Source organism: Octodon degus, unplaced genomic scaffold, assembly GCF_000260255.1.
Source record: "Octodon degus isolate 3935 unplaced genomic scaffold, OctDeg1.0 scaffold00021, whole genome shotgun sequence".
Taxonomy (NCBI): Eukaryota; Metazoa; Chordata; class Mammalia; order Rodentia; family Octodontidae; genus Octodon; species Octodon degus.
In genome coordinates this window covers 20,040,058-20,053,000 of record NW_004524597.1, presented here as the reverse complement: position 1 = coordinate 20,053,000, position 12,943 = coordinate 20,040,058, and positions in this window count along the sequence as shown.

Genomic DNA, 12,943 nt, shown 5'->3' with positions numbered 1-12,943 from the left:
CATTTTTGTATAAACAAGGAAGTTTCAATTATTGAGTAATATCCTACGAAAATGTCACAAGTACCTGTTCGTTGGGTTTTTTGTCTTATTTAACCGACATTATTAAATGTTTAAAATATATAAAATTATTTGTGTCATAACTACAAAGAGGAAAGGCAAAATTTATCATATATCTTTTTTAAGTTAGCAAAGGAACTCTTGTCACCTCAAATACATCTTTAAAAATTACTTTAAATTAGGCATGCACAGGAAAACAATGAGTTGCTCCCTCAGCATTTATATATGGGGTGTGCATGTGTGTGTGTGTGTGTGTGTGTGTGTGTCTGTCTGTCTGTCTGTGTCCACTTTTGGGGCCTGAATAGAAGCCTTATTGGGATCAGTGAAGGGGTACTCAGGGTAATGACACATTCAGGAGACCTGAGGATTGGCGGGCCACTCAGCTCACCCTGTCAGATAAGCAGTGGAAATCAGTAAGTAGCTTCCATGCCCTTGAGATGAACGGAAAAGAAATTATGATGAGTCACTAGACACTGCCTAGGAAAGAGAAGAGTTAGAGGTAGCATTAAAAGATGGGAGAGAACAGCACAAGGAAGAAGAAAGACAGAACTATGACAGCATCGAACATGTCTCAAACACCATAAATGCAAGACATTTACAACATTCTTATACTCTTAACAACCCCATAACGTAAGTATTAACTCTATTCTACAGATGAGAGAAGGAAGGCTCATGAAGGCTGAGTGGCCGTCCAGAAATTTTACATTGACATCGTCGTGACTCTAAAGTCTATGTGCCTTTCAATAAGCTACCCTGCAAAGGGAAATAAAATTAAGAGTTAGGAATAAAGGGAAGCGACAAAGCTAAAGGAAAAGCTGGTCACACCAAAGTAGCTGGAAGCTGATAAGTGGAAGGTGCAGGGAGAAAGGGCAGAGCGAAAGTAGTCTTGGTGCTCTATGGCTCTGAATGGCATCTGTAGCCTACAATTATCATGCGCTTTGAAATAACTACAGGAGAGGAGTTTGAAGGCTTCCGGCACAGAGAAACGATATTATTTGAGGAGTTGAAAAAGCAGATTATCCTGATTTGCTTATCATACACCATATACATGTATCGAAGTATTTTTATCTGGCATGTACATAAATAAGGACATACCAAATAAAAATAAGAATAAAAACCTATCACTAGGTAACATAAAACTAGAAATATGGAACACGAGCCAGTTTTTGCCAGTTCCTTGATGAACCCTGGAGGGCATTACCATTCATTCCAGAGCCTTTCTGTCCTCATCTAGAATGCAGAGCTTACCGGGCACATAGAACACAGAGCTAGGCGGGCTACTTGATTTCAAGGACCAGTGTTCCTGTCACGTGGTCTCTTCCCTATGCCACTTCCCTGGCAGTGACGCCAGCCTGGGAAACGTCAAGGGCTGACTCTCATGCCTGTGGCAGGCATATACTGACAGTGGAAGTACGAGTACCTATGGGATGGCCTGGCACGGCACACGGTCTCTGGGCCGCGTGACTGAAAGTAAGATGCCAAGCTGTCACTCTGCTCTGTGAGGCCACCACAAAAGCCAAAAGGGGCACTTCTACATCAGGGCAAAAGTAGGCACTGTTTAAAAGGGATGAAAAACCTGCATTTCAAAACGACAGTCAAGACGTCTGTGTAGCTCAGTGGTGAAGTACTTGTCTAGCATTGATTCGATCTTCAGCACTGTCACAAACAGACTTGCTTTACCACAGGGACAGGGAGAGAGAGACAGAGAAAGAGAGACAGACAGATACAGAGGACGAGAGCTGCCAATGAAGATTTAAAACTGCACTTTCTTCAAAACTAATAATCTTTTTTTCCCAAAATGTCATGGGAACAACCTGAGAATCTTTTTCATCAACTGTTAGAAAACACATGGGAATTTAGTTCTCCTTATTAACCTTAATATGCTTCACGTACTGGTCAAGTTCTTGCAACTCCTTAGTGATTTCTGTTTTGGTGGGCGTATATGGTATGAGTTTCATGTTAATCTCACATCCAAATCACAGCTTCAAGATCTCAGATAACTTTGACTTTAGTCTCAAAACATGCAAGGGCCTCCAGGCTGGGGTGGGGTGAAGCAAAAAGCTGAACAACAAGCTTGGCCAGAGGCCTGGATGACACAAGCCAAGTGAGATCCGGCGGTGACGTAGGCTGTGTCCAAGCCCGCAGAGGCTCACAGGTGGGAGCGGGATACACGTGGTAGCACTTCCACTTCTGAGAGTCTCCCGTGAGTTGAAGATTCCAGCTGGAATAAAAGGAGATGCGTTTCTCCTTCCACAGAAGGGAGCCTTTCATAACTGCACTTAATCAAATATATTTGGATTCGAGCTATGAGGAAAGGAAAAGAAATCAGGAAACTAAGAGGCTGCCAGAGGTTAAAGAGAAGGCTATGGCCTAGAAAGAACAGGCACAGTCAAGAGTTAAGTTTGGAGCGGTAAGACAAGCTTTAGACTCCTACACTGGCAGAGCAAAAACCACTGCTCTGATTAACTTGTAGCTTTACTCGGGACTGACCAGGAAATTCAGAGGGCAGGAGCTGGCTCACGCAGCGGACCAGAGAGTCCACGTGAAAGAGGCTAAGGAAGACAGAGATCCAGGTGTAACACACAGAGGCCCCGCGTTTGGCTAGCAGTGCACAACACTACCACATTAGAATTACTCAGGGCAGCCTTTTAAAAATGGTAATGGCAGTGGTCTTAATAAAGACCAAATAATTCTATTCCCAGAATAGGTGAAAGGAGTAGAGGACAGGGAGAAAACCACCCAGGACACTTTTATGTCTGTCTGTCTGTTTTGGTTTTGAATGTAATCTGTGATGCCCTATTTAACCAGAGCTCAGGAACACTGAATAAAAAATAGTCACTTTGGGCTAGGGAGGTAGCTTAGAGGTCTAAGTGCTTGCCTAGCAAGTGCAAGGACCTGGGTTCGATCCCTGGTACTGCATGCCAAGCTATGCCCACCAAAATCAGGCATGGCAGCACACGCCTGTAATCTCAGCACTAGGAGGCTGAGGCAGGAGGGTCACTACAAACTCAAGCTATCCAGCAAGACCCTGTACCAAATTTTTAAAAAAAAAAAAAAGATTTTTTCATAAAATAGTCACTTTGACTAATATTCTCTTCTGCAACAGAAAAATGGTTGCAATAAAAATCACAGTAGTCATTTCTATATAAAATATTTGATCAGTTCCAATATATGGTAAGGGTTTCAATACAATATTTCAATTTTCACAATGAGCGTGAAGTAGGTATCATCTTTCCTTATTTAGCCCACAGAGACTTTCAGTATTTACTGAGCTCCTCTAGACAATGTGGCATTATCTTCATTCATAATAGTCTACTAAGACGGATGAAAATTTTAGGACAGGATAGGGAAATCTTTCACCAGTGTTAAAAGATGTGCATTGATTTATTCTCATTTATATCCAGTCCCTGCTTCTGAACACCAGAGTGCGCAGCAATTGTAAAGTTCCATTAAGAAGAAGCTAAACTACAAACGCATCCTGGAACCAAACTCATAATCCTTTCCCTAATAGCAAACTCTGAAATGAGCCAGACCTCCTATCACAATGCCCACAGGACCTAATGGCGACTTTTAAATAGAATGGGGTAGGATTCTGATCCTGGAAAATACCAAATAGGCCCGCAAAAATGATGTCAAAACATGCTCAAATTTAGAAGTGCAAGGGCTCGAGTGCTATTCCACATCACAAGTGAGAGTTTAGAACACATATGAAAGATAAGTGACAACTTATGATGCTATAACAAGCTAATATAAAATTACAAACCTAAGTCTATACTTAGAGACAATAGCTCAGTTTGCTACAAAGGTAGCAGAAGGTTCAATTATGTTGATGTAACAAAACAGATAACAATGTAATCAAGGACAGATGGAATTTGTTGCCAAGTTGGCAAACTACAATTCAAAGGCATCACACTGTATTCCCTAAATTGACACTCAAAAATATCACAGATGTCATTTTGAGATTAAGGAAATGGATGTGGAAGGCCAAACACACAGGAATGCACTCTGTCATTTCAGGCCTAATCAGTAGTTGACAACTCCCTTTCAGGGCAGGACTGACCCAGCCTCCTCCCAGCCTCCTCACCCACTGGTCACTCAGACAAAAGTGCTCCAGCTGAGCACCTTAGAAACACTCTGATTTTCAAGGAACCGGACTGATTGTGAATCTGGGTTTGGCTTATTACCGGCAATTTAGAATCATGCGTCGGACAACCATCTGTACAATTCTAATATATTCCGTCTTGATATAGAAAAGTTACAAACACAGTTAAGAGTCTGTATGGCTCCTTCTAAAAAGTATCAAATTACATGTTCTAGGAGAGCAACTCTACCCCCACCTTTTGTAGAGTCTGTGCTCATTGGCAAAAACAAAGACATTACCAGGAGTTATAGGAGACAGAAAAATGAAACTAATGCCTATATTAAACAATAAAGGCTTGTCTATTAGATTACTGTTTGACATATTGATCCAATACACATTGCACTGAAATAAATCCGACAATGCATAACATTTAACATGTTACTCAAAACATCCTTTCTTATATAAATACATGGAAAATTCTTATTCTATGCTATAAAATGGTGAATATCAGCCTACAAAATTACCACAATTTCCGAATAAAGTTATGAAACTAAGGTAAAAGAAACATATCAAAATTCCAATAGCAAATATATGAGGCCAGTGAACTATGATTGTTTTCCACATCCGTTCCTTTCCTAATATTATTATGTCTTTAATTAAATAAAAGTAAGTTCTGTATTAAATTTACAGATGATGTAGAAGCCATTCAGCTAGGCTTGCACAAGACTTTCCCTCCTCCAGGTACCAGGCCTGTCCTCAAGGGCTCTCTCCCGAGGCCCCACATAGCTCTACCAGTGAATGCAGCAGGTGCGTGGGCCCGTCAGGTCCAGATGCCAGGAAAAGAGGGTACAACAAGGAAATGCACCGTAAAACTTATATATCATTACTTCTGGCCATTTCTCAGGTCACAGCAGTGCTCCTTACTCCACGTATGGTTTAGCTCGTGGCTTGTTGTTAAGGTGGACAAGCGAAAGGAAAGCATTAGCAACAGTTTGCTTTTACCAGGGATCAAACTCAGGTCCTCACACTTGCCAGGCAGCTGCTTGTGCCACTGAGCTAGTTCCCCTAGCAACAGTTTCAAAACTCAGACACATACCAATTCAGAATAAAAACTCACATTTTTATTTTTATTTTTTTTTTTTAGATTTTCAGAAGTGCACACCTGCTTTTATTTATTATTGATTTATTTTTGTATTTTTAGGGAAGGGTGTGCAGTGTGTTCAGGGTCTCACTACTAGATCAGACTTACAGTTATCCGCTTGCTTACAGCCTCCCAAAAGCTGGGATTATGGGAACACACCAACACTCCCAGGCTCCATTTCCTTTTCAGCAAGCCCTGGAGGGCGTTCCGGCACAGCAGGTCCAGGGATGGAACTCCCAAATCTCACATTTTTAATATCCAATTTAGTTACTATCCTCTTCTATTAGGTTAAACAATTAGTGGAAAGTAGTATAACTAAAATTATTGCTAATCTCACAAAGTATATGGTGGCAACTGTACAAAACACTAAAAACCATACCAACAGAAAGCCTTTAATGGGAAAAAGAAAGAAAAAAAAAAATGGTGGATTCTACTAAATAATAAAAGAAGGAATCTTGGCAGGATAGATACTTAAAGAGTAAAATAACAGATAAAAGTACATTTTTTATAGCTTTGTTTTGTTTCATTTTTGTTTTGTTCAGGGAGTCCTGCTGTGTAGGTCTAGCTGGCCTTGAACTGTGTACCTCAGGCTAGACTCAAACCCATGGTCCTCCTGCCGCAGTCTCCCAGGTGCTGGGATTACAGGTGTGCACCGCCATGCTGGGCCAGACACACTTTTGAAAACACTTTGCAAATGCAAGTTGTAGGTTACACCATGGAGAATGATTAACCCAATTGCCAGAGTTTGGAATATAGCCAATGAGTCCATAGTTTATTATATCAGACATTACCCATGTTTGCCTAAAATCTGTTTTATACGTGCTCTCGCATGGTTTCTTCTTTTGATCCTTTCCCAAGGAAACTGAGGTAGATAAAGAACTACGAAGCCAGCACTAAGTTTATCATGGCTGATAACCCAGACTAAGCCAGTTTTCTAACCATCCACTGTTCATTTGTACTGTACCACATTACCCTCAACAGCCCTCCAGCTTGTACCATCCCAGTACCCAGTCCCAATTCAATGATGTCATGTAGCAAATGAAGTCTAACCCTAAAATAAAAAGTTAGATATACAACTGAGGGTAAAGATGCCCTATTGCTTACTTGCATACCATGTGATCAACATGGCCCATCATAGTAACAATAGCTCAGTTCTCTCTGAGACATCTTGTTCCCGCTGGTTGAACAAATAAATCACTTACTCGGAACAACTCCTAACTGACTTGTAGCCATGTCAAAGAATGTGAGCATTTACTGAGAGAAGTACAGCTCAGCAATCACATTCAGAGATACTGTCCTGCCTAACTGACAGTCACAACCCTCCAAAGTTGAGAATAACATCAAATCCAATTTCAAAAACCACTCTTCGTACACACTAAGAGATCCAAACAGTGAGGAATGAACTTTGACCTCTCCTGGATCTCCCAGTCCCTGGGGTCCCACGATCTTGACTCTTCCACAAACACAAGGAACATTCAGTAGACGGAGTGCAGCAGTCACCCACACAGACTGCATCCTGAGTGACACCTAGGACAGGGAGCCATGTACCTGCTTCCCCTCTATAACCTAGTAATGTACTAATTCTGTCAATATATTAGCGCTTTCTTCTTTGAAAAAGTATTCAATATTCCATTTTAGAGGGAGCAGAGAAGAATCATGTAAGGAAGGACTATACCTCCCCAAAGCAGGACTTGCTCTGCATGAGAGAAATGTACAAGGGCTTTGCACAGAGATGTAGTTTAGGATACTTTTTGGAGGACAGGCCTTTGTTACAATCAAAACGTTGCATACCTCTCTGTTACATTGTTCATTTTCTTCTGAAATAACAACAAAGGCTGAGATGTGCTAAAAAGCTTACAAACTACATACCCAGCGAACTAAGATACAAGTTGATTTTTTAAAGAAAACCACTGAGATTTCTACTTCCAGATTTCTGTTCATGAGGCTCACCCCACCCCAGTCTCCAGCCCCCTTCCCTGTAATGAGACTACATTACTGTCACAACTTATATTCCTGTTTTGTTTTGTTTTGTCTTGTTTTGTTTTGTTTTGAACTTTCTGCAAAGCTTTATTCCAGAGGGGCTCAAGCCTTCTTGGCAGCTGCCCTCCTCATGGGGGCCAGCACGTTGCTCAGCTCCTCGCTTGCTCTTGGCGCAGATGTGCGTCCCCGCCCTTTTCTTGATGAACTTGAGGGCGTGCTTGTCCTTGGAGGCCTTGAGCAGCTCCATGGCGCACCGCTCGTAGGGGGCGAAGCCGCACACCTCCCGGATCATGTCCCGCATGAACTTGGTATGTTTGGTGAGGCATCCACAATGGCAACTATGCCTCCGTTTGCTCACATTCTTAGTCATCTCGTGGCCCTTGTTGAGGCCCACGGCCATGGGATAGCAGAGGGCTATGGCTACCGTTCTTCAATGGTTGCTGTGGCAGAAGTCACATTCCTGTCTGTTCCTAAAGTATTAACATACTATGCAGAAGTATTAGAAATAATCTACACTGTTCTTCTAACTCAGCTCTGACATTTCTTCATGTTTTAACCTACCAGAAACCTCAAAATTAAGACCTGGGCCTCCATCCCTAGGTCCTTCCCTCTTTATGCAAGGTCCTTATTAGAATTACTGGTATAATTTCCAGAACTGAGCCTTTCATAAAGCCAAACTAATGGGCACTGAGAGTGGGAGAATCATCTCACTGTCAGATTAAAGTTTCATAATGTATGCTTATGGGATTAAAATTAGTGCTTTGTTTTCTGTTTTATAAATACTGTAAGAAGATATTTTACTTCTGGGATGTCTGCTAGCAAATCACACAGCCCTGAAGAATCTGAAACACTGAGTCACAGAACACTGGAGCTGCTGGTTGTGTGACCTGAAGCATTCTTGTCCTTCTCTGGCCTCTATTGTCACAACCATCTCCAAGGGAGGGCCCCAACCAACTAGTACAGTCAAGGTCCATTTCCATTTTAAAACTTTTTTTTTGGCCAAAAATTTTAAAGATGCTAAAAGTTATGCTTAATGTACAAGATTTTACTAATTCAAAAAAAAAAAGGAACCTCAACTATAACTCTTAAACATCCAGAAAAACCTTATAATAATTACAGACTGTCATAAAAATAGTCCCCTTTGGCTGGTCTGCCATTGCTTTCAAACAAAGCCTGAGCAACTAGAACTATTTTAACACTCTGAGAAGATTAAATAGTTAATCCACTGGGGAACCAAGATGAAAGAATTCATAAATCCCCTTTCCTGCAGGAAACATTGAAAATAACAACAAACAAATTTGAAGTTCTGACTTAAACTATTCTAATAATAACGTTAGCATACAAATACTATGCGTTGCCTGGCATTCATTTTCACTGATGTGCTTCCTTTCTAATCTGAGACTCAGATAATGTCAGGTCATGTCTGACATTGACAAAAAAATAAGCATTTCTGAGCCAGAGTCTCTCAGATAAGTTATAACTTGTCTTGAGGGAAACATTCCATATAATGAACATTCCAAGTCAATGTCTTTCAGGAAAAATTGATGAGAATTGGAAGATCTAGCAGATTATAGTATTAACTGCTACGATAATTCCTGCTTTCATGGCTTCACTAAACTGGATTTTCTAGTACATCATATACTACCCCATAATTATGCATTAAAATATTAACCAATTAGCAGGTAAGATGACAAGAACTCAAGGGGCAGTAATAATTAAACATGAAACTTTAAATTTCATGCAATCCCAAATCAAAAAGGGCCTGCCATGTTTTTTAAACTTACTAATGCATATTGAAAAAAAACAAGCAGGTTATGCTTTAAAAATGAAATAATTCTGTAGACTTTTTTAGGGGGCAGAACCAGGGATTGAACTCAGGCCCTTGCACTTGCCAGGAAAGTGCTTATTCCACTTAGCCATCTCTCCCAGACCCTTGTAGACTTTCAATTTGCATCCTTTGCTACCTCTTTAGAGCCCTCTCTTTCATTTCCATTATGTTGTATGGAAGAATAAATACAAAGGTATTCAAGTAAGACAGAAATCCTGTATCAGGAAGGACAGGGTCTACATAATATCTTCCTACTGCACAGGCCTTGGAGTTCAATACATTATATGAAATATTTTTGGAAGCAGACATACATTTTATAATCATTGTTTCTAAGAAAAATATGAATTTAAAATGCTGTTAAGAAATAAACTAAAGGGGCTGGGGAGATGGCTCAGTGGAATAAGCGCTTCTCTGACAAGTGCAAGGGCCTGAGTTCAATCCCCAGTTCTGCAAAAAAAAAAAAAAAAAAGAAAAGAAATAAACTAAATAGGGCCAAGGAGACAGCTCAGCAACACAAGTATCTGTCTGGCAAGTGCGAGGTCCCAAGTTTGATTCTTGGTACCACAAAAACAAATAAATAAATAAATAAAATCAAGAAATTAAAAACTCAATTATAACAACTGTTATGCATTTGTTGTTTGCATATTTGGTTCTAGTTTATGTTAGTTTCAACACATTTTGTATATGAAAGGGCTGTGCACTGCTAGGTCTAAGCTCTACAGAATCAGAAGATCATGTACACCACCTGCATCATAGTAGGAAAGTGTACAGTAAGTAAGGGGCAATTAAGAAGTATTTGTTGCATAATGGAAGGGATAAACAAATAAATGAGCACCATATAACCATCTGATTCCATAAAATAAATATTACCCAAACATTGATCATTTGCTACCATGTTGTCTAAACATTAAGCTGCTTCAAATAATTTACTGCATTCATTACTATTTGTCTATCAATAAAATTATGGGAAAAAAACTTACTGCATTGGTATATTAGTGTGTCAGCGTTAGAAACCCTCATTACACTAAAATTAGTAAATGAAAATGTTTTACAACATTTGGAAATATGCTTAAGATCCCAAAAATAGCAGAAACCTGAAACTGAGCTCCACCCCTCATACTTACTAGCTGAGAAGCCCTGAAGAGGGAACCTAGAGGCTTACAGACTCACTTTTTCCTCTGTAAAATGAAGATAGTAACTGTCTCAGCTGCTCACAGGATTTTAATGTAAGGAAAACACTGAACTAAATTTAGAAGGGGAAAAAGACCATAATAGCCTGAATGTTTCTTTTTCAGTAACAAATCACAGCTAAAGTAAATATATTATTGGAAGAGTCATACTATAGCTGTCAAAATAGTTCCTTCCAATCAACACAGAGGCATCATTAGTACCAACCATTTGACATACAATAAAAATCACTTGTAGGGGCTGCGGAGATTGCTTGGTGGTCTAAGCACCTGCCTGGCAAACACAAGGACTCCCAGGTTAAATCCCAGTACCACGTCGTGCCAGCCCCGGAACCTTGGGCGGGCCATACTGGCCCTGAAACCAGGCATGGGGGTGCGTGCTTGTAATCCCAATGCTGAGGAGGCTGAAATAAGATCACTAGGACCCTGAACTGCATAGTGAGACCCTGTATCAAACAAATAAATTTAAAAGAAAAAAAAATCACATGTAATGGACAACATAAAGATCTGATAACTCTTCAGAGTTTTAGGGTGTCACTTGGGGGGGGTTTACTGGATGGTCACATGACAAATCACTGCCAGTGACACGGCAGAAGCTGCCCTAAAGCTGACTGTCCAACGTGCCCTGAAGTCTTCTGAGCAATGCCACCTCTTAGAAGTGCTTTAGTCAGATGAAAACACAGCAAATCAAGCACAAATTCGACCACACTCTATACCAGTCCGAACTCACTGTCAGTGATCCGTGTGGCTCGGCCACAGCCGGGCAAAGGCACCCGAGGCATCACACATGATGACAAGCAAATGCGGAGGTCCTGTGTCTGCATTTTCAACCAGTTCTTAAGGTTCTCGAAAAGAAAGTTACAAACTTCTTTAATCAACATTCAGTGAAAAGGGAACAACAGCTCATTATCTTAAATTCAGGATTCTGAAGGTTGAATTGGCTTTATCCTTCAGTTAACTGAATAGCTGACTTTAGTGTACTACTTTGATAATAAGAATATACACCATACTTCATTGTTAATTTTTTATGATACTTAAGGCATTCGTTCAACTCAATACACTTTCTATAAACCAGCTAACATACTGCTAATAATCAATAATAACTATTAATTAATGCATAATCAATGCATCCCTACACATCTTGAAGGAAAAGTACTGCTGTTATTTCACTTTATGTGCATGTGTGTGTGTGTACATGTGTGTGCTTATATGTGTGTCCACTCAAAAACAGGCATCCAGTACAGTATTTGTATTTTCTTGTTAAGTGTGTGGTTAATCTATGCTCCCTTCTCTGTGCCCTGTTTTATTCTTCCTTGCATTTTTAGGCCTATTTTTTAAGAGGGGAAAAAAAATAGATGAAACTAATTTCAATATTTACTCCACACAATGTAATCAATATATTGTCATTTTAACATTTAATCGGTTTAAAAATTATTCAAATAATTACATTCATTTTGTCTAAGTCTTTGAAATCCAGGGTATATACTATATTACTTTCACAGCACTTGACAATTTTAACACAATTTTCATCAGGAAATATTTAGATTTCACTGAAACTTTACAATTGAAAAAAGCAGATCCATATTTGTAAAACACAAGTATCTCACTGATGCCTTGTGTATTTACATAATTGCAGTCAACTCTCTACTGTCCATTATTACATTATTCATTGAAGGGGAAGGCAGGTCCAATACCTCTTGATTTTGAGTATGATTTAAAATTTGGTGCTTTATGTTTCCTACTGGCAAAGCCTGCCACGAACTGAAAGATAAGAGAGGAAGCCACTGGAAAAACTCTGAGAGAATATTTTAGACGACCTGAAGAAACACTTCAGTTGACTTAAGTGCACGTCCCCCTTTGCTGCATCCTACCACTTCCAGCAATGTCAGGATAGGAACAACCTATGAAAGGTACTGATCTGCAACTGAGCTAGCCCCGGACCTAGGAAGCAACAGCTGACCTTAACCTAAATAAAGCTTCACAAACCACGTTCTCACCTCTCACCCATACTGGGTTAATGTTTAAGAACTTGGGCTTGCCTAGGTTGGGGCCATGCTTCTGCCATTAATTTGGTCAGCTTAACTAAACTTTCTGTGTCCTTTCAGATGGCCTTCAAACTAACAAGACTTAAATCACAAGATGCTTGTGAGAACATGAGATTTTTGTGATACAAACCATCTTACATAGTCCTGACTCAGGTACTTACATGTCTAACAATTACTGCTATTTTTAGCTCAGAACTCATAAGAGCGATGAGATCTATGCGCAATAACTATTTGTTACAAATGAACACTATATATCCAATCAACTTTGTCCATAAATTCTAAAATGCCATATAAAACACGGTTCTTTCATCCTATAAGTACAGAAAGCAACTCTATTCAGACCAAAGAACAATGTAGTTATTGATTTTTTTTTTCGGTACCAGGAATCGAATTCAGAACCTTGTGCTTGCCAGGCAGGTGCTTAAAGCTGCTGAGCTATCTCCCCAGCCCAGAACAATGTATTCAATGAAAAAAAAAAAAATCCACGACTGCACGAAATTGAGTCCTCAATATGGCTTACTAGGTTCTATCAAAGCTTCTACAAAATCTTCACCCCCAAATCAGACCCATATTCCTTCACCTTAAAAGTCCCGAGAGCCACAGCAAAAAATGTAAGGGCTGGCG